The sequence below is a fragment of the Agelaius phoeniceus genome, chromosome 4 (genome assembly GCF_051311805.1).
Source record: "Agelaius phoeniceus isolate bAgePho1 chromosome 4, bAgePho1.hap1, whole genome shotgun sequence".
Lineage (NCBI taxonomy): Eukaryota > Metazoa > Chordata > Aves > Passeriformes > Icteridae > Agelaius > Agelaius phoeniceus.
In genome coordinates this window covers 71,773,966-71,797,041 of record NC_135268.1, presented here as the reverse complement: position 1 = coordinate 71,797,041, position 23,076 = coordinate 71,773,966, and the positions used below count along the sequence as shown (strand labels likewise).

Genomic DNA, 23,076 nt, shown 5'->3' with positions numbered 1-23,076 from the left:
GAGGTGCTTCTCATGGGGACAATTTTTTGAAAGAGAAACTGAAGTTCATCTCCTGTGGGTGTTTAAATTTCAGGTAGGTGGGATTCTACACTAAAATAAAAAAAGAATATTCCAAATATTCCACGTGTAAAACTGACTTGGGTGAATGCCACCCTACTCTGGCCCCACAAAGGGATAAAAACTTCATTTTTATGCTTAGAACCAGAGAACCATTAAGGTAGGAAAAGCCCTCTGAGGTCACTGAGTCCTCTGTTCCCCCAGCAGTGCCACATTCACAGGGGCTTTTAGATCCCCAGGGCTGGACCACCCTTTCCATGAAGGAATTTTCCCAATATCCAACCTATCCCTTCCTTGAGCCTGTCACATGTCCCTTTGAGAAACTATTTCAACCCAGCTCTCCCCACAAGCCTCATAAAAGGATTTCACTGCAAAAAAAGGATGCCACTGCAAAGAACAAGAATGACTTAAAAACCCAAATAAAGCTCTTTTTTTTCTTTTTTTTTTTTTACCATGTAATTGCAAATAACAAACATATCTGTGGTTCACAGAGGAGGCAATAAATTAAAGCTACAGTCACAAATCAGACCAGAAAAAGATACTTAAGTCATTCAATCCACCACCCTGGGATAGCTGTGGCCTCCTGGGATTCTGCTCAGTTTTGTGAAAGACTTGGAGTCCTGAATAGAGGAAGTACAACACCAAGAGCTCTCTCTGAAGTGTTTTTCTTTTTTATTTTTATAAAATGAAGCCATCCCTCTGGTGCTTCCTGAGCACAGCCTTGTTGGTCTGGCAGGAGAAAAGCAAATGGTCTTTAGCAAAGAAGCTTTTCATGTGTGAGAGGAGCACATCATAAATAAAAAGGAAGTTTGATCCCTGGCACAGTGATTGTGTGTGTTTCTTCTGTAACCACCCCATGATGGCTGTGACATTTCAGCTTCTAGAAAAAGAGACAGGTATTTATTACCTTTTGTGAATAACAGAGTGGTTTGGGTTGGATGGGACCTTAAAGATCATCTGGTCCCACTCCCTGCCATGGACAGGAACACCTTCCACTATCCCAGGGTGCTCCAAGCCCTGTCCAACCTGCCCTGGAACACTTGTTAACTTTAAATTCATGCAAAAAGATGCATTTTGAGCCATTAGCAAGCTGAAGACCTCAAAATTTTAACTTCCTCACTGATTTTTCTGCTTTCACCAGTCACTGAATAATAATAATAAAAAAAAAAGATTTTTTTTTTCATTTTTCATTGAGCTGTACCCCTCAAGCAATGCATTGGCTGCCTATTTCCATAGCTTTGGTGAACAGAACTATTTTAGGAATGGTCACTAAACAAAACAAGCTGAGGGTTTGGGTGTTGCAGTGGTTTGGGGTTTTAATTTCTGGGGCTTTTTTTATTTTGAGGATAAGAGGAAATGACCTCAAGTTGCACCAGGGGAGGTTTTAAATTGGATATGAGGGAAAATTTCTCCATGGAAAGGGTTTTCCAGCCGTGGTAGAGCTGCCCAGGGCAGTGATGGATTCACCACTCTTGGAGGGATTTAAAAGCCAAGTGGATGTGGCACTTGGGGACATGGGTTAGTGGTGGCCTTGGCAGTGCTGGGCTAAGGGCTTCAATGATCTTAGAGGCATTTTCCAACCCAAACAATTCTATAATTCTGTAATTCTATGAAGGAATAAAGCCCTGTAACCACAAAGCCATGAACTCTGCACTAGTTTCCACTGCATTTCCAGAACACATGTCCAAAGAGACGTGTTTTGGGAGAATTAAAGACATTTTGCCAGAGATGGGTTTGAATAAATACACAGTGAGTAGTTCCTGTCCCTCAGCTGGGTGTAGGTCTGTAAAGAGCAAGCCTGGTTTCAGACCAAGTTCATCCATTAGGATTCTCAGGACTTTCCAACATGGTATAAACAGGAGAAAACCCCAAAACTTGACTGAATGAGCGTTTTCAGTCATCTGGGCTGTAACTGAAGCCATCTCCCCACACTACAGATGTGACAGCACCACAATAGAATGAATAATTCCTGTAGCTCCCAGGAAAGGAGGGAGCTGTCCCAAACCCAAGGACAGCACTGAGAGCCTAAATTGGGAACATGAAAACCATTAACATGACCAATTAACCTCTGCCCCACCCTCCCCACGCCACATAAAAGCCGACGTAACAATCCCCAAGATAACATTGTGTGTCAGAAATATCACACACAGGAATACAGCAGTGCTGGGCTTGTTTCCTGACCTGGGAAAGCTGCTATAAATGTAGTGCATTGTGCTCCTGGAGGATTTCAAGCTGGAAGTTGGTTGCCAATTGTCCTGGTTTGCTGTTGGAAATTCCAATCAGGCTCCTGAAACTCTTTGGGTTCCCCAAATGCCGTGTCAAGATGCTGCTCTGAGTTCTGTGTGGTTCAGAAGGAATTTAATTTTTCTTGGTGGAAATAAATCAAGATCATCCCAGGGATATAAAAGTTGGATGTGGAGAAGACAAGCAAATCAAGCAGAATTTGTGTGCTTGTGATTTTTGATGCACATTTCATTGCTAAGGGAACCTAAACTAAAATCATCTTGGCTTTTGGAGGCTCTCCAGCTGAGTCAAGAGGACAGATATTCAGGAGAGCATCTGATTTTAAGGAATTTCTTCATGGAAATGGTTGTGAAGCATTGCAGGTGGCTGCCCAGCGAGGAGGTGGAGATCCATCCCTGGAGGTGTTCAAGGAGTGAACACTTGGACATGGCACTTGGTGCTCAGGTCTGGGTCACAAGGTGGGAATGGCTCACAGGCTGGACTCAAGAACCTTGGAGATCTTTTCCAAACCAAGTGATTCTGTGATTTTTCATTAACTCAGCTGTTACATTACACATCATTCAGAGGTTTGGGTCTCCAACCTGGCCAGCTTCCAGGGAAATCTCAAAAATTCCCAGAAACCTCCATCCCCTCATGCACAAGCCCTCAGTCCATGGCATTCTCCCTCTTGGTGGAAGCCATCCTTGCAAGCAAAATTCTCCCAGGTAATCCCCCACCCCTTTCTAGAGAACTTGAACTGCCCAGATGACGAATTTGAGGGTGTAAAGGATTCTTCTCTCCCAGCAAAGCCCAAAGGATGTGGCACCTGACAAACACACAGAATTCTCAAGTCCTGTCTTCATAAAGAGGTTTTACCTCAATGAAGCCTTCTCCAGTCAGTATTTCCAGGTACCACCACCACCAGCTTTTAGTTCTAAGTTCTTTTTTAGTTCTAAGTGCTTTCCCACCAAGCCCAGACAAGGTTAAAAGCAACACTTTCACTCATTTTGGTTCCATTGCAATAAAAATGAACAGATGTCAGTGACCCAAACAGACAGTGCTGGAAAAGGGCTTCTCCACAATGAAAACAACATTTTTGTGTCCTCAGTGATGCTGAAAGCTGTTGGCATCTTAATTTTATCCTTGTGGTGACCTGTGGGCTTAGACCTCTCTTTAGTTTCACCCTCACTTTCTCTCCATGAAAAGCCACAATTTCCACGTCAATCCCTCCTACTATCTCCCTTAAGGTCTTTTATAAACAAATATTTTTTATTAATTTTAATAATATATTTTATAATAAGATATTTTCATAAAATATTTTAATAAAAATATAGAACAATTTTTAAATTAAAAATTAATTTAAATAATTTTATAAAGTATAGTAATTTGGAAGCTATTTTCTTGAAAGTTGGGCCTTTTCCCCTGCCACTGCCAAGCCACTTGTTTGCCAAGGACCCCACGAGGCCCATCCCCAGAGGAAGACCATCCTCCCAGGAATTTTCCAAGGGTGAAGCTCAGCACCACCAGGGAGGCCCTGAACAATAAATATCTCCCTCATTAGTATGCTGAGCCACATTAGTTCTGCTGCTGACAGAGCCAAAGCATCAAAGTGGGGCTGAATCTTCAATTTCACACTTTGCAACGTGACGCATCAGATACTCCCGGGGCTCTGGGTGCCAATGGGGGATTCACAAAGAGCCTGAGATGTGTGAGGTGCTGCTGGTAAATCTGCCAATGTGAAAGAGGCAGCACGTGCCTCTGAGAGAAGGGGGATGAAGTCATCCTGAATAAAATTTGGGTTAAGGCAGCGGAAAGGCAAAGTGACTGCCCGGATCACACTGGAGGCTTTGGTAATACCATGACCTCATTTGAGGAGCTGGTAACATCCTTGTGGGGGTTTTAGTTGTTGGTTTTTTTGGGTCTGGATTGAAGGTACTTGAGAGGGTAGTTCATGTTTGGACTTAATTGTTTATTATTTTTTATTAGTAAAACAGTCTCACTACTGTGAGTTGTGCAGCTTTTCATTAGAAGCAGAAAACGCCCAACAATCTCTTGGTACAAGGTCTTTTAAGACTAAATTATCCAATTAAGAACTGACACCTGGATTATTTTCCCTTTTAACCCAATAACTGATCCTCAAGAGCCACAATGCAGACTTTTCTGCCCAATTACAAAATGCCACCCAAACCCATGGAGAAGAAGAAAGAAGCATGAAGGGGAAACCCAGGATGACACCCTGTGCCCTCCATCTTGCTTCCATCCACAACATACTAAAATCCCAAAATCTCAATTTCTCACCAAGTGATGCACCTACACTGCTCTCTATAATCTATTTCACACTTTAGTAGATTCTGGTATGAGGGTCAGAGTCAGTGCTCCCTTGGGGGTCAGAGAAATATTCCCTGGGTTTCCACACATCCTAAAAATCAGACATGGATTACCTAAGAAGTAAATTTAGACTGCAGAATTTGCATCGAGTCTGGGAAGTCTCAAGGTCTCTCCACCCAGCCCCTTCCCCCGCTGCTACTCAGTTTTCACAGATTTTGCAAGATTTGAGGATTTTGAGGATTCTCAAATGCAGCTGGAAATGCTTGGAGGTTCTGAAGGTTATTTGGGATGGAGGGGCCTATGAACACAGACTGTGTCCTGTTACTGCTCTCCTGTCTTTAGGAAATGAGTTTTCAGAGCACAACATGTTACTCATCACTGCAAGAAAACTCTGAATGATGCTGTCATGGCTGCCCTTGTACTTATCAAATGCATTTCAGCTGATTTTTGCACTGAGAACTCCTTGTCCCTATTGAAAACAGAATTCCTCCAAGAAGACAACATCAGCCTTGATGATTAGAACAGAGAAAGAACAACCAAGGCCAGGGAATGCTTCTCTGCATTCAAAATTGAAGCAAAAAGGTGCCAGGGATGGCAACAGATCCCAAATACTCCAACTGGCAGCAGTATTCCTCAATACATGTGCAGCATTATGGTTTTAGAGGCTTTGGAGGCATTGCAGGGATTAATCACACAAAGTAATGATCTCACAGTGAAGTGCTGAGCTGGAATTAAAGAGATTAATGCTCAGGTCCCTGCTCTCAAAGTTCTCACCCTTGGGGAAGTCATATCAACTCCTGCATCTCTCCTCTCCACAAAACCTCCTTTGAATTACTGATTGCAGAACCTGAGTGAAGATGCCAGAGGGAAAGACCATTCCAAAGGCTTTTTAAAAATTATTATTATTTTTTCCTTAATACCCGCTGTGAGGCACTGTCTTGTTTAATTCATGATTCTTTGAAGAAAGATTTGCCATCTTAAGGGAATAAAAACAAGTCTGTGTTATCTTTTTAAAAAACATCATCACTTCTGGTGAAGTCTAGGCCTGAACAAATACTCACATGGACCTCCCAAAAACTGCAAATTCAGGTCATAATGAGTTGGATGGGACTGGTTACAATGTGTTTGGAGAACCAAAGGTTGGGTCAAGCAAAATTCTGAAGTTAGCAGAGCATTTTTTGACCTAAATTCCCTCAGGAACAGAAGGGAAATACTGTCCCATGCAGCTTTATGTATTTTGTGACTCCCATTGCTGAATCCCTCAAGACTTTGGTTCTTCTGGAGTTAAAAGTTAGCCTCTTCCTTTAATTTTCCAAGCTCACATAATAGAAAATAAGACATTAATTGTCTTATTTTGTGGCTTTTTCCCATTGCCCGAAACACAAAATTCAGGCCAGGTTTTGGTACGGGTGGGAGAAATGGGAAAGTATGGAGGAAAAAGAACAACAAAGTTCAGTCATGCAAAACATCAAAATCCTTTTTTAACTTTTTTTTTTTCAATTGAAACTCAAAATTCCTGTGAAGAATTTGCCATGGGACAATAGCTGTGTTTTGGTGGTGACATGTGTGCCATGCACAGAGCTGACAGTCACAACTGAGACATCTCCAACCACAGACACCAAACCTTCCTGCCCACACTGCACCTGAAATTGCACTGGGAGGCCTCAGAAATCCCACAGGATTCCAACCAATCTCCAGTTGCCTTGGAAGTGTAATTAACTGCAATTGCCTTTTTGATTTTATCTCCATTTTCTCAGGTTCTGGGCAATTTGGGAAAGCTCTCTGTGTACCTACAGGTGAGAATGCACACCAGAGCATGCACCTACTTGTCTGGAGCTAACAACTTCCCAGTGGATCTGCTTTTCTCAGGGCCTCCTTGGAGAATGAAACTTAGGGAAGAAGCCCATCCTTTGGGAAATTCTCCTTCTTATCCTGTAAAGTCACTGATAAAAAGATTTCTGGTCCTGCTGGTGATATGAGCTCCAATAAAGGGAGTGTTCAAGCTCAGCCTGGCTCCTCTAGGCTCAAGCTCTGTGCTTCCCACAAGGTTTTCTGACAAATTGTTCTCACAGGGATTTGAAAAAAAAAGATGCTGACCTGGCCCTTGCAGTAAGAAAGAGATTTTCCTTCCTTCTCCACATAAATTTTATAGTTTCCTAAAAAAAAATCGAAAGAAGGGATTCAGAGAGAGCAATGGGGAACCCATACAGAAAAAAAAGGGGAAAGTTTGACCTGGGTCAAGGGGTAATTGATACTCCAGGCTACAGCTTCATCCATTTTAAAAGAATCACAAAATCAGGGGATGGTTTCAGGGAACACCCAGGCTGGATGGGGTTTGGAGCAACCTGGTCTAGTGGAGGATGTCCTTGTGTTGGAAGCAGATGGTCTCTAAAGTCCCTTCCAATCCAAAGCATTTCATGATTTTATGACAATTCTTGCCCCTGTAAGGAAGGTTCAGCACTAGTTTAATTCAAAAATACAGACTGGGTGTAGTCAATGAGTTGGGAGAAATCCATCTAAAAAATTAAGAGAGCTGTTTCAGTCTGAAAAACTTCCCTAGTCAGTGGAAAATTCAGCTCTGCTACAAAGTCAGGGGGAAGTTTCTGAGCCAGCCCAGGCAGGAGTTTGCCCGTACACCCCAAGGAGAAAGGCCAAGAATGAAGCATCTGAACACAGCCCTGCCAAAACCTCCCTGGTTTTATCATCCTGAGTTCAAACCCAGACCTCCTGTCCTGCTGTTCACACTGCACACAGAAAGGTTTCCAAGAAATGTTTCTTGGCAGCAATCCCAAAACACCCAGCTTCCGACCCGCTGCCGGGAGCAGAGGTGGCTTCTCTGTGGATTCTGAAAGCTGAATTTCCAAAGAAATTCCAGCATTTCTGAGCAAGGCTCTTGATTTTCTCAAACAAAACTATTTCTGTGAGCCTAATTCAGGGCTGGTGGTCTTAAAATTTGGAGAAGATGATCCTGCCCACATTCCCATTTCAGGTTTTGCATGGCATCAGGAATGCTTCCCCCCTACCCTTCCTGTAAACCTGCTGGAATCACGAAAATTATTATGATGGAAAATGTGTGAACCCAGATTTTAGAAGGAATTTCTTGACTCTGAGAGTGGTGAGGCCCTGGCACAAGGTGCCCAGAGCAGCTGTGGCTGTCCCTGGATCCCTGGAAGTGTCCAAGGCCAGGCTGGACAGGGCTTGGAGCAGCCTGGGATGGTGGAAGGTGTCCCTGTCCATGGCAGGGGTGGATTGAGATGACCTTTAAAGAACCTTTCCAACCATTCCCACTCTCTGGCAGTGGGTCTGTTCCTACCTTCCACCCTCCCTCCCTCCCCTCCTCCAGTAATGCATTTTAAACCAATTTTGATTTGAGACCACCATGATCTCTACTCAGAGGTGCCACCAGAGCTGGGAGCACAAAGATGTCCACAATCCCAAGGTTTCCAATTGCACAAGAAGAACCTTTTTAGGGTATAATCAACATTTCAGATCTAAATTCAGAAGTCTTCTCACCTGTGCTCTGCAAACACAGGCTCCCAAGCTCTGCTGCTCTGCCTGAGCTGGAATTAATGTGTGACACTGCTGAAAGAGCTGACAAAAAGAAGACAGTAACTTGTGACAAGTGAATGTGACCAGTGCAAACAAAGCCCAGAAATCTGAGTGGGCAGCTTTGTACGGGCTTCATGCATCACTTTTACCCCACATAATCCAAATGTGAATGCTCTGGCCCTGTGACACCAATCAGGAAGTGATGGATAATGAAACACAAGCAGAAATGGGTGCACAAGCCCTTCCAGCTCCCATCAGCTGCTTCACAACCCCCATTTTAGAGAGAGAAAAAACATTCAGCCCAAAATGTCTTTCCAGTAGCCCACAGGAGTCAAGAGGCTCTGGGCATGATGGACACCTCTGACACTCCATCTCTGAATGCCCCCTAGTATCCCACACCACGTGAGGTGGTGAACATGTCCCATGACCTCAGGGTGGACTTTGCTGTCTTATTCCAAAAGGTCTCTGTTGGAGAAGCTGCTGTTTAATCCAAATTTTAAAAGGAAGGTGCTGAGGACTATTTCATTTCAGCCAACAGAGTCACATCCACATGGAGCTTCATCATGCCAGACAAACACTCACACACAAACAGTTTTGGTGGGACCATTTCACCTGGCCACTCACAGCAGCCATTTCAGCCCACGGCCACTGCTCTTCATGTGGCTCCAGACACATCCTGCCAATCCCAGCAGCTCCAGGATTCCAGCTGGCCACTGAATTCCAACCCCAAAGAGCTCAGAAGCCCTGATAGGCACATCCAAGCTCTTGCTTCTCTAAAAAAATCCTTTTCTTATACTAGCAAAAACTTCAAAATAAATGGAGTTTATTCTATTAATGTTTATGCTGAGCATCATATATTAATTAATTAATTCTGAGACTTCAGTCTCATTGAATTTCATAATTTTCTGGGATCAGCTATAGAGAAAGCAGGCACCAAAGACAAAGTCTTTCTCCTAGGACAGCTGGCCACTACTCAGTAAATTACAATCATAGAATACCCTGAGTTGGAAGGGACCCACAAGAATCACCCAAGTCCAACTCCTGGCCCTGCACAGGACAACCCAAATTACTGGGATTCATTCAGCTGTTGACCTCAAGAGGATTTTTCCCCAAATCAAAAAGTGAGTAAGAAAAAAAATTTTAAAAGCCAACTTAAAAATACAGGTACCAAAATACAACATGAAATTCAGTGAAGTACAGAGAGGAACACACACAAAGAAATCTGAAACTCACTGCTAAATATCACACAGATTCCAAGGGAAGGATTTAGTCAACCCTCTAAGTTAGGATTGGCTTCAGCTTGGCACTGAGGTATCAAATCAGATTTGCAATGAGTTCAAAGAATTTTCATAGGAAACCATAAATTGGTTGAGTTTGTGAAGCAAGCAGTGTCAGCTGGACCCTGTGTGGAGGCTTTAAGGAAATATCAAACCACAAATACAAACTACTTCTCCAGACAGGGTGAACCTGTGAAAGCCACAGCAACAAGCAATGCTTGAGGAAAAGACCTTGTTGATACAAACCCCCAGGTTTCACAGGCACATCTCCCTTTGCTGCTCCAGCAGCACCATCCCAGCACTGAATCCACATGGGTTGGAACGAGTCCTTCCAAACACCCAACAAGAAATCTTACAGTAGGGTTTTTATTTTTAATTTTTAAAAGCATTCTTCAATCTTTTTTCCACAGGTTAGACCACGGGAAGAACTTTGACCAGAAAAAATTCCCACAAACTCCCTGATGGATGTTGGGTTTTAATTCACCAATGTCCTGAGTAACACTTCTTACTCTGGAACCTTTCTTTTTACTCCATGGCCTTCCTTTCCTCAAAAAGAGTCTGGGCTTTTTCTTTCCTGCCTCCTTTATAAATCATTCATGCAAGAATTCGTGACCATCTGCATCAAAGTAAGAATATATTTCAGTCTAATACTAATTCAATATACTTTAGTCTAATACTGGTTTGTCTAGACAACAAAAAGCAATTTATTAAAAATCCTCTTCAAATTAGTGCAAATATTGATGCCCAAACTCTACTTATGACACAACAACCCAGAACTTTCAAAAATGAAAGATTCTTTAAAGTAAATGAAGAGAAAACACTGGATTTATCCAAGTTTGCCCCAAAACAAAGCCAACACTAAGAAGACTGCTCTCATTAGGATTGAACAAGGGAATTGAGTGCAGACTTCTCCTTGTAGGACTGAGGGATGTGAATCCATGAGGAAGCTGTAGTACCCTCTGGAACCTCCAAAGGCTGCAGCAGCACCAGCTCCACACCCCAAACATCTCATCCATGCCCCTACTGTACCTTGAAAGGGACGTTCATTCACCTCTTCGCCTCCCCGACGCGACAGCCAAAGCTTTCTCTGATTAAAACCAAACCAGGAGGATGAGGAGCACACAATCAATCCTTGTTAAGGCTGATGATTATTCTCAAAGCACCCTGGAAGAGAGGAACACCCAGTGAGTGGCTTGTGCCAGGGGTGAAACAGCCTTTATCTGCCCCAAATGCTTGGGTTCTGTTCTTGATGACTGGGATTGTCCCATTAAACTGAGATTGTCCCAGCCATTAATGTAGTCCTCATATAAAATAAGTTTATCCAAGTATTCCAAGCTCAGATGGAGGAAAACCAGCTTGCAGAAGACAGGGAGATGGTCAAGGAGAAGACTGAAGACCACAGCTCACATTTCAGGGAATAACTCACAGCCTGCTAATACAGCAGTAGTTAATTAACAACAAAAAATGAGTCTTAAATTGTTCTGTTTTGCAGAGAGGACACCAAAGAACACACACCACTTGGCCTGAAGCTGGAATGATCTCATTTTCTGCAAGACTTTACATCCAAATCTAGATTGCTGCCTTAAAAATGCCCTTATTTTTGGAGAGGAAAGTGAAGGTTGGTGGGCAGGAGCCAGGTACTCATCAGGCCAGCCAGCACCAGTGGGAAGAGAGGACAAACCTCTGGACAGCACAAACCCTTCTGGAGGCCTGGAACAGGGGAAGGTGCCATCAAAGGCTCCTCTGCTCATGAAAACAGCCCCAAGGTGGAATTAGAAATGTATCAGTTAAAGCATCTACAGGAGTGAGAGTGGCTCCTCTGGAGCTGTGGGTATGTTGGCAAGACAGGAAAACAATATTCCACCAGGCTGGGGGAGAGACAAGTGAGTTATTCCCTTGGCAACCACTTCATGGGGCTTGGTTCTCTCCTCAGTTATTCATATTTGGCTCCTCAGTTACTTTCTGTAGGGCTCCTCCAGTTTTAGATCTCATTTTCAAGTTGGTTACATCTACATATTGTGCAAAGCACAAAAAGGCAAGGTGCATTTTTGAAGGTGAGTCTAAAACAGCTGAAACCACCTGGAGTGTGGGAACATCTGGCAAAATTCAATGGCCTCCTCATGGAGCAAGAGGAAAGCTGATGCTCTTTGTTCTGATGCTTTATTAGGGCATTAAAGCCTCACACAGAATGAGCACCCAAACCACCCACCCACAGCAAAGGCAGCAGCAGAACCGACGCTCCAACAGCTGTCACAGAACACATTTTATGAAAAATCCTTTCCTTAGGATTTTTCCTCCTGAGAAGCTGAGAGGCCTCAGGAACAAAATGTAAACATTGATTATCTGCTGCTGTGGAATGCAACAGGTGCATCTGGGATTGGTCTCATATGGTTGTTTCTAATTAATGGCCAATCACAGTCAGCTGGCTCAGACTCTCTGTCCCAGACACAAGCCTTTGTTATCATTCCATTCTTTTCCTATTCTTAGCCAGCCTTCTGATGAAATTCTTTCTTCTATTCTTTTAGTATAGTTTTAATATAATATATATCATAAAATAATAAATCAAGCCTTCTGAAACATGGAGTCAGATCCTCATCTTTTCCCTCATCCTGGGACCCCTGTGAACACCGTCACAAACAGCAGCTTCCAGGTGTCCCTTAAACATTCTGCTGAAGGTGATGGAGACTGCCAGGCTAGAGAACACCACTGAAAAAACCAATATCCTCACATCCAACATCCCTGGAAGTGTCCAAGGCTAGGCTGGATGAGGATTGGAGCAACCTGGTTTAGTTGAAGGTGTCCCTACAACTCGTCTTGGAACTAAATAATCTTGAAGATCCCTTCCAACCCAAACCATTCTGTGTTTCTATGGATTTATTTTAAGCTGGAGAAAGGAGATCCATTCTGCAGGCACAGGGAAGGAGCAGCAGAGCATCTTCTCCCTGGTGGTGCAGCAGTGCTCCCTGGACACCCACTCCATTCCCCAAGAAATCACCCAGCCTGCTCACGGCCATGTGGATTCCCAATCCGGCTCTGCAGCAAAACAGGCTCCCTCTAATTATCCCTCAGCCTGATGACATCTGAATGGTGGAACAGAAGCATGGCAGAGACACAAAATGAGAGAGTGTGAAAACAAGCCTGTCTCCTTTCTCTGCTCACACCGCAGGTCCCAAGCGCACGAGGACTCGCTCCCGCCTGAGTCATTCCCAGCAACGCTTCCCAACACTCAGAATTCCCACGCAGGAGGCTTTTCTGGCAAAATTATTTAAAGATGAGAGGCCAGCAAGAGCCACTCTGGGACTGGAAGGAGCAAGAGTGATGAGAAGGATCAGTTGTGTCTGTGGAGCCTTATTAGAAGTAATTTATATGCAAGTAAAACAAATATTCCCCCCACACTTTTCCAGGAAAATGCTGAATTCCATAGTAATTTCCATGCTTTCCAATCTCATTGAGTTCAGAGGGATTGCCTGCAGTAGGAATCACCAAGCTGTGGCCTCCCAGCAGTAGAGTAATCCCCTCATATTCCCCCTTTCAAAAGCCCCATCATCCAACCAGGTGCTGCAGCTCAGGCCCCGTGAGCTGAGTTCCAGCCCTGCAGCAACACTTCTCCTCTCCCTGCAAAATCCTGGGAAGGGGGGGAAAGGGAAATAAAAATCTGATTATGGAAATGCCTCGTGGAGTGTGGCTGAGCTGGGGAGAGAGAGGCCTGAACCCTCCTTCCACCTAATTAAATCCAGATCCAAAAGCTGTTCTGATCCAAGTGCATTAAGTATTTTTGTTAGGAAGGGCAGGGATAAATGAACTCCTAACTCTGGCCCTAATTTTTTTTTTTCATTGTTGTTTGAATTCTCCCACTTCCTACGATTTCAGTGTTTCTCTGTGATAAAGAGGAGCTCTGGCTGGCTCATCTGCCCCTTTTCTCCATGGCATCTGGGCAGATGCTCCCCCCAGCCAAGCTCTTCAAAACCACAGGATCTGCTTCTGCATTTACAAATATTGGTGCAAAAGGCAACTGCTGACCCCACTCTTTTGTCACAGCTGTTATTTACAGCACCACCAGCATGCTGGAGAGATGATAATAAATGTTTAATGGTCCACTAAACACCAAGGGCTTTATCTCCAGCCCATTTCCAAGCCTGATCAAATATAATAATCCTTTGTATGTCTGTCTGCCACTTCCTTGGCTTCCTGTGGGATGGGAAGAGATGGACAGGGCTGCTCTATATTCAGACATATAAATATAGAGAAAAAGGGCTTAGTTATAGGGACACAAATGTTTTCCCTGCTTCTATATCAATTCTTTGCTCCCAGAAGGTCAGGACTATCCCCCAACCTGTGGGACCTCAACTTCTATATAATACAGAAATGCAGGCAGCATCTGCCTCTAGGATCCAATGCAGCAGTTATAAATAACAGGAATATTACACAGAGGAAGTGGGGAATATGTGGAGGAAGTTGAGAGAAGAATCATCCACTTACACACTGGGCAGATAAACCACTTCCTCAGATGTGAAATGGAAGATCTATTCCTCCTCCAATTATAGCTGTGGGTCCATTACTCAATATTCCCTCCTCATGCAAGTCTTACTTATCTCACAGAGCCTCATCTCTCCCAGATGACACTGTAAATGAGTCATTTGACACATTAAAGTGAAGCAGTTAGGGTTTTATTATGCTATTACACATCACTGTGACAAGCTTCCCTAAAGACCTGATCCTAAATCACAGCCCAATTCTGGTTTGGAAAACTGATCCTAAATCACAGCCCAATTCTGGTCTAAATCACAGTCCAGTTGTGGTCTGGGAAACTGATCCTAAATCACAGCCCAGTTCTGGTCTAAATCACAGTCCAGTTCTGGTCTGGGAAACTGGTCCTAAATCACAGACCAATTCTGGTTTGGGAGAAACTGATCCTAAATCACAGTCCCATTCTGGTTTGGAAAACTGATCCTAAATCACAGCCCAATTCTGGTTTGGAAAACTGATCCTAAATCACAGCCCAATTCTGGTCTAAATCACAGTCCCATTCTGGTCTGGGAAACTGGTCCTAAATCACAGTCCAATTCTGGTTTGGGAATGGGAAACTGGTCCTAAATCCCAGTCCAGTTCTGGTTTGGGAAATTGATCCTAAACCACAGTCCAGTTCTGGTTTGGGAATGGGAAACTGGTCCTAAATCCCAGTCCAGTTCTGGTTTGGGAAATTGATCCTAAACCACAGTCCAGTTCTGGTTTGGGAATGGGAAACTGATCCTAAATCCCAGTCCAGTTCTGGTTTGGGAAATTGATCCTAAACCACAGTCCAGTTCTGGTTTGGGAATGGGAAACTGGTCCTAAATCCCAGTCCAATTCTGGTTTGGGAACCTCACAGAACCCAGAGAAATGGGAAAAAGCCACCTGGACTCAGCAGGTGAGACCTCCCCCATGTAGGGTTGCACCTATTCAACACACAGGCTCCAGGAGCCACACCTGTTCCACAGCTCTCCAGACCATGTTCAAGGTTTGATTTCTTTTTTCCAGCCTCCAAAAGAGCCCCAAAATCAAGTCCTGGTACTGGTGAGGTCGTCTGATCCAGCCAAAGGCACCTGATTCCACCAACACCAGCACTTCTTGGCTCAGATGATGGGAGAGACCTGCTTCCCAGTTTGATCTGGTCAGCCTGGAGGGTCTTCTAGGGCTGATCCATGCAGAAGATGAGGGATCAGGGCAGGATTATGTAAACTAAGGCTCCAGGCCAAAATAAAGGAGCCTGGAGGCAGGGCTGTCATCAGGGCGTAGCTCAGCTGTGCCTCCACCACTGCACCAGCCCTTCCCTCCCTCCTCCCCTCCCTGCCTGGGACATTTTCACTCAGCATGGCCAGGACACTCTTGCAGAGGGTGTTTGAAACTCCCAGAGCTGCCAAAAAAAGTCCAATTAAAGGCCAGTGAGAGCCCATCAGAAATCCAGCCCAGCGAACCGCAGCCCTGCTCAGCTGCCTTTCTGGGTGAACCCAAAAAATCCTGCAAGCAAAGACCTCCCAGCAATTACACCCAAAAGGTTTCCTGTCTCTGCAAGAATCTTTGTTTGCTTTGGGTTTTAGTGGTAGATGGGAGCACAGACTACAACTTGTGGGAGATAGGTTATTGCTGCTAAAGCAAAGAGCTTTTTTCCTTCCCTCCCTGAACAGACAGAGCACTAAAAAATGCTGCTCTGAAACAGCTTGGTCCTGCATTCACAGATGGCAGCAAAAATTAGCATTATTTATCAGTGGCTTTAGTCACTTTTTAAAAGAAAAGCAGATAAAGGAAGACATGCACCTGAATTAAAAGCTCCTTGCTCTTTCTTTTGCAGCTAATACTTTAAAAAAGCGTTTTGTAGAGATTTAGGAAACCACACTTGAAAAAAGCCACCAAACATTTACCCAAGAAGGAGAATGAAAACAAGCAGAACAATAAGAGTCACGGAAGTTTGCTCTGAGGAGACAGCTGGGAAGGTGAAAGGAGGAAACAAGCAAAGAAAACACATAGCATAAAGATAGAAATGAATCTAAAACAGCAGGAGAAGAATTATTAAGCCATTTTACATTCTTACAGCAAAGGAGATGTGATCACACAGTGCTGTTCCATGCCAAATGCATTTGTGCACAAGTCACACCCCTGCAGAGGGCTCAGCCCAGCCCTGCATCTCCTGAGGACCTTGAGCTCTGTGTCTCAGAGTGGTGGAGGTGAGAAGAAACTTCTGGAGATTCTCTGCTCCACCTCCCTGCCCAGCAGGGTCACACAGAGCCAGCTGCCCATGACTGCAGACAGATAAATGCTGAATATTCCCAAAGATGGAGACCCCACAACATCCCTGGGCAATTTGTGCCAGCACCTGGTGACCCCCACAGCCAAAATGTGTTCCCTGATCTTCAGAGGGACCCTCCTGTGGTCAGTGTGTGCCCACAGCCCCTTGTCCTGTCCCTGGCCACCCCTGGCAAGAGCCTGGGTCTGTCCTCTCTGCACCTCCCTGCAGGTGTGCATGGACAGGGATGAGGCCCCAGAACTTTCTCTTCTCCTTCTGAGCAGTCCCAGCTCTCCCAGCCCTTTCTGGAGCCTTCTCTTCTCCTTCTGAGCAGTCCCAGCTCTCCCAGCCCTTTCTGGAACCTTCTCTTCTCCTTCTGAGCAGTCCCAGCTCTCCCAGCCCTTCCTCAGGGCAGAGATGCTCCAGTGCCCTCCCTGGGCTGTCCCCAGTCTGTCCATGTCCCCCTGTCCTGGGACCCAGGCCAGCACTGTGCTTTTTGGGCATTTTGTTTGATGTCCAGCAGGATTCCCAGGTCCTTTCCTGTCCAGCTCCTTCCCAGCACAAACTGGTGAGGAATTGCAGGGAAACAGCAAATGCAGGAAAGAAAAACACTTGTAAACCTCTACAAAATCTGCTGTCAGACAGGGAAGCTCATCACTAAAGAGCTTAGTTCAGATGAAGGACAAATAAAAAAAGGCACAGAGAGCATCATATGATAAATAGGCATCATTTTCTCCAGCAGTGAAGCCTGTCCTCACTGCAAGAACTTGCCATTTCCTCCCAGCACAAATGGATTACTCATGGACAGAGAAGTCAGGAACAAAATTAACTCTTGGAGCTCAGTGTGTCCTAGGAGATGAGCTCAATCCCAGCCTGCTCCTTCCTCCACAGCACCCAGAGCAGGAGCCTGGTGTGGCCTCTTTGATTGCTTCCATCACCACAATAATTACTTTAATTTTTAGCTTCTTGATTTTGGCAGAGATTCTCTTAAAAGCCGAAGGAAGAGCAATTAAATGAGAGAATTAAGTGAAATAAGGTGCCAGCAGGGTTTGGTGTCTGTCCCTCTTCCCTTAAGTGGGGTGGAAGATGAAGTGCTCAGCACGTGGGCTCCTGAGAAAGCCTCCAAAGGGAGGCAACCCTCAGAAGAGATCCAAAAAGCCTTTTTCTTAATAGAAATCATCTAGAACTTGCCAAAAACCCCTAAATCCTGCAGGACTGGCAGGATGGAGCTTTGACTTCAGCTCCCACGTAGGCTTAGCAGTACAAATCCACTTCCCACAGGCCAGGGAAAGCAACCCCAAATCTATTTTGTCCTTCCTGTGGTGCTGAGCAGCCAGAATGAGAGTCACTCCTCCAGAAAGCACAGAGTGAGCTGATTTATGGACTTACCAAGGAGGGAAGCTCTGATCAGGGTCCTTTTCCTCAGGGTTCTCATGTGTTTTACATGAGGTGCTCACTGAGGAGTCCACAAGCTGCCCATGAGGATGAGGAGGGACAGGACACAATTCCTTCCCTTTGATGTTATCACCTGCTCAGGTCTGGGTGGCAAGGAGGGGCTCAGCACCTCTGCTCCACACAGGCAGACACTGCTGCAGCTTTCTCACCAAGGATCAAAGCAAAGAGAACCCAACACCTCCACCAGCAGCAGCTCAAGAAGCTCCCAGTGTTGGCTGCCCAGAATCCTGGGATCACAGTCCTCATCCTAATTGATTTTATTTTTTTTTTTTTAAGAATATAATCATCAAAAATTGTCTCTTGCTGGAAGGCTAACAGCTGCATGACAGCCACATTCCAAGTTCTCTACTCATTCATGAATTCAAAAGTCAGGCTGAGCAGATGCACCATTAAGTCCAGTTTCCTTATTTTTGACAACACATGTAATTATCCCCAACTTCAGAGACACAAACTACTCGTGGAGAAGTGACTTGTCAAACAAGGAGATGACAGAGGCAGCAACAAGAGCCCACTCACCCTGCCACTGGTCTCATGCCTCACAAAATAATTGCCTTCCCACCCAGAACTAAAGGTTACAACCACAGAGAAAATGAGTCAAGCCGGAAAGACATATTTAAAAAATGGGAAAAAAAATGGAACAAAAAAAGTTTTATGAAAACACACCAGCATGTGTAAGACAGGAGGGAGACCATTTCTGCATTGCACCTTGTTTGCTCATGCTTTGTCTCAGCTGCCAACCACAAATTAAGTATCTCAGTTCAAACTTTGCTCATCTGGTACCTTTAATACTTACTCAGTCACTAGAAACTGAACATCTGTTTTGCTTTGAGGCTTTCTGCAGTGACTCAATGCTATCTGCAGTGCTGGACTGCTGAACATGAGTATTCCTGAGGTTTTTTTCACCCCCTCACCCCACTCCTAGCAACAGGGCTTCTTGCTTTGGGAAGGAATCAGCTGACAAAGTTGGGTTATAAAATCATTACAGCTTGACACGAGTTGAGGAGGAAGGGCAGGACACAGAGAAATTTCATCCTCAGCTGGAAACAGCCCAGCTGAGATGTCCACCAGCGTGTACCTGAGTCCCACAGCTCCCTGGGATCGATACCCCTTTGGCTCCCAGGCTCTGGAGAAGCAGCAACCTCCTGCTGTGTTTACAGCCAGCTCGATAAACACAACACAATTAAAATCCCTCCTGCAACCTCTCAGCGTGTGCACCCCCCGCCCCCAGGGCTGTGAGCAATCCCAAAGCTTGATTTGGGATTTAACCTCCGGGCACTGCAGAGAGCTCAGCAGCACATCTTCATCAGCAGGGAGGTTCCCAAGGTGGAGGAACAGCTCTGGGAAGAGGATGCAGCAGCAGGAAATATCCCAGCACCCAGGGACCCAATTAAGGGGCTGACAGAAGCCACCAGCATCCCATTAGCAGGGTACACGCTGTGCCTGCACAAAGGCGTGCCACGCCTGGGAAAAGGACTTCAAGGATAACATATTCTGAGTGTGTGTGCCAGGGAAGAGCCTGGACATGGTCATCATCTTGTCCTGCTGTAAGAGAAGGGATCTGGGCAGTATCCAAGGCAGCCCATTGTTAAAAGTCGTTTCCCTGCTGTGTGTGCAGGGATGATCGTGCTGCTCCTTCAGGGAGTGGGAATTTTCCCTGGAAGGGCATCAGAGAAAGGAAATCCACAGGTCTTCCCCTTCACCTCACCAAATGGTGGCCATAAAACAGAGCCAGGTGTCAGAAAGGGTTCTCAGGGTGGCTTTATGGGGTTTCAGAGAAACACAGAATATCCTGAACCCAAAGGGACCCAGGCAGGGATGATTGAATCCAACTCCTGTTTCACCATCTCCCACCTCAGAGATGGGCACACACACAATCACCCAGGCTCTGAAGGACCTCCAAGATAACTGAGTCCAATCTGTGACCCATCATCACCCTGTCAACCAGACCACAGCACTGAGTACCACATCCAGTGCTCCCCTGAGCACCTCCAGGGATGGGGACTCCAGCACCTCCCTAGGCAGTCCAGTCCAGTGTTTTATCACATTTTCTGTGAGGAATTTCCTCCTAATGACCAACCTGAACCTCCACTGGAGCAGCTAGAGACTGTAAGGGGCTCACTCATAGGGTTTTTATAGCCCACTTCACCCTTACATACAGATAAAGGGCACTGACACTGAGGATTCAGAATTTAACCCGCTGGGAGATAAAGGTTCAAAGGGATATCTGAGAAAATCCCTATTTCTGGCTCCCACCCCTGCCCTGGAAAAGGCTTCTCTCTCTTTCAGTGAAATTTTAAAGCTGAGTGTGCACAGGGGCAGCCTGACACTGTCCCATCAGGCACAAGAGACCCCATCTGAGATCTGCTTAACTCAGTAACTCCAACAGCAATCAGCAGCAGGTCTAGGAAGCAAGGTCAGACCCACACCAGTCTGTACCATTTCCTCCCCAGAACACTTCCCAGTCTTCAGCACTGACTGTTTATACCCAAGGATCTTTACACCTTCCTTCCACCAGTTTATCCAGTCACCTTCCTGATCCATGTCAGTTTTTAAGCATCCTACAGAAAGCAGCAGCATAGAGGAAGAAGCTGGGGCTGCCCCTGGATCCCTGCAAGTGTCCAAAACCAGGCTGGATGGGGCTTGGAGCACCCTGGGATAGTGCAAGGTGTCCCAGCCCATGGCAGGGTTTGGAACAAGTTGATTTTTAAGTCCCTTCCAACTCAAACCATTCTGTGGTTCTGTGATTAACCCATGGAAATTCTTACAAACACTGACAGTACACAGGGCGAGGATTTGCTGCCAGGACAGCACCACCAACACCCAAAATTCTGATTCCCAGAGCTCACAAAACTCCTCTGAGTCCTCTCCCCACAGTTTTTACAGTGCTAACACACAGCACAATGAACAAGTGCTGCCATGCAGCTCTCAGGGATTCAAACTGGGCTCCTCATTAGAGGCTCTGCGGGCAGCGAAGCAGCAGAACTGGTTTGGAAAGGAGAAAAGGAAAGAAAGCACAGATGACTCTGATAACATGTCTAATTAATAAAGCATAAACGAGACAGGCTGGTTCAGGCTGCATGTCCCATCTGCTCTGCCTTCAGCCAGGATGGTTCCCATCCCCAAAAGCACACATTCCATGCAGATATTCCCACATGCTGGCAAGACAAAGATGTGCCTTCAGCAGCCCAGCACACAAGCTCTGCTCTGGCATTCCTGCACATCCCTGAGTTCCTTTCTTTTAGGAAAATAAAAAAATAGGAGTGCCCAGCATGCAAAGCATGGTCTGGGACACCAAGGCCATATCCCAGAGACCAAACACTAGAGTTTGGGATGAGTTTGCCATAACTTCATGGTCATCAGTCCTCTGTGACCTAACCTACCATTAAAGCTTTACCCCAACATAGTTAATATGTTTTAAGCTCTGCTTTAAGCAACTCTGCAATCAAGTTGTGTGAATTTCTACAATGTAAATGCTGATTGATAAAGATTTATTTGAAGATCTGACAGCTCCCTAAGGCCAGCAGTTGAGTTATGATTCTAAAAGTTGAGGTTCAGACAAGGTCTTGATCTCTGCATCTTTCTGGTCCTCCTTTTGAAAAAAATAAGCAGAGAAGACACACACAGTAGAGTTCCAGTAGTGGGAAACATCCAGACACTCTCACAGTTGTGCATCCAGGCCCTAAAAGATTCAACAAAAGAAAAAGAGAGAAACAAAAGGGAGCAACAGGAAACTGGTGGTCAAGCGGTGCTGATAGTCCTGGTGCTTTCTGAGGATAGGCTGACTCATTCTCCCCAGTTCAAAACCCAAACAACACCAACACCAGCCAGGCTGCTGGAGGTGGGAGTTCATGGTTTTTTTCAGGTTTCATTGCTATGGGTGGATTTAATGAAAATGGAAAGCTTTCAGGGAGGGTAAACCCTTCAGAGGCAGAGAGGAAGGTACAGTCAGTTCTGGAGAAGCTTCTCCTGCATCAAGTCCTTCATGGCCACACCAGCTGAAAAACCAGCAAGAGTCAGGCTCTGAAAAGATAATCTGTTCTATTCTTTTTCAAAAAATGGGACTGAATGAGCAAGGTTCTATTGGGGAAGTCCACATGATGACATAGAAGAAAGAAACCAGCCTGGTGTTCCAGCCAGCCAAATGGGGAACAGCAAGGCTTTACTAGAGGAAAACCTTGAGGAACTTGGATGCAAACAAGCTCATCTCCACCTGGGAAGCCAAGATCCTTCCACTGCCTTCTGTGCACATGATAAAGGTCTGATCTGCACTTGAGGAAGGACCAGGGAGGATGTGCCACAGCAGAAGCATCCCTGGCCCAAGCCACCGGGCTCCAAATGTGATTTTCTTCAACACTGTTACATCCAACCTCTGTAGCTTGTTCCAGCCCAGCTCCTGTCCCCACACCCCTCAAATCCAACAATAACCAGTAATAAACAAGCAATAAACAGTGGGGAGCTCCTGCTTTGTAAATCAGTTGCCACATCGAGAACGGTCACGTATCGCAACGTCAGAGAACAACAACACGGCGATGGTGAAACCCTGCAGCAGAGATTTGTTCTCCAGACTCAAAACTAAAACCAGACAGCTCATGTGGGTGGCTGGAACTTCATCCCAGGAAAGCCAACCAACACAGGAAGCCTTAGCTGCACTGGAATATTCAAGATTTCAGGCAAACTACTTAAAAGCCAGCAGTTCTCCTCAGGAAATGGACAATGAGTTGCTGGCAGCATCCTGGAAGCCTTTCCTCTGACAAAGAGCTGCTTACTGAGGAATGGAGCTAACCCAGGTACAGGCACAAAATAAAAGGCAGAAGTTGAACTGGAACTTGCTGACTAAGCTGAGCTGGGCCAGGGGGGGCAGGGGAGATCCAGGCAGCAGGCAGTGCTCTGCAATAGGCACAGAAACAAGTTTCCAGGGGAGCATGTTGCTTTTAAGTCAGCTGCATGAGATCATCTTGTCCCCTTGAGTATGTTGTTTCCTAATATTTTGCCCAGACCAATCACAAATGTCAGAAGCAGTGATTGGGTCTGTTGGTTTGGGTTTTTTTTTTTTTTTTTTTTGGATTACCTTGAGTCCCTGCAGAGCCTGTTGAGGATGAGAATTATAGACCCTGTTCTGTCTTTCACATTACAAATGCAATTACCTCTGCAGCCTGATTGCAGTGTCTCCTGTCAAGAGTGATTCTGCAAGAGGCTGGAAGAACAGCTTGCCTTTCAAAGGGAGTTAGGAACATTCCTGCAAGTCCTTCCATGCCCTGTGGTCACGTGCTGGTGAAATTTAAGAAAAGCATGTGCAGTCCCAAGGGAAAAGCATCCCTTGGAGAAAGCTGTTCTTACAGCATTCAAAAAAGGATGTGATGAAATGCCCTTGCAACATACAAAACTTCCTGGGCAAAAATCTGATTCTTCCTGCTTTTCAATCCTCTC

The 23,076-nt window shown here is 45.3% G+C and overlaps 1 protein-coding gene across 3 annotated transcripts in view; it reads right to left on the bottom strand.

Annotated features, from left to right (window-relative positions):
• PTPRA (protein tyrosine phosphatase receptor type A) overlaps nt 1-23,076 on the bottom strand; it is a 127,449-nt gene that overhangs the window by 87,787 nt on the left and 16,586 nt on the right. For 2 of the 3 annotated variants that reach the window (XM_077177868.1, XM_054633095.2), the window contains exon 2: nt 10,464-10,598. The exons of the other annotated variant lie outside the window; for it this stretch is intronic. The gene's annotated coding sequence lies outside the window, so the exon portion shown is untranslated. The remainder of the gene's footprint in view (nt 1-10,463; nt 10,599-23,076) is intronic. 3 annotated transcript variants of the gene reach the window in all.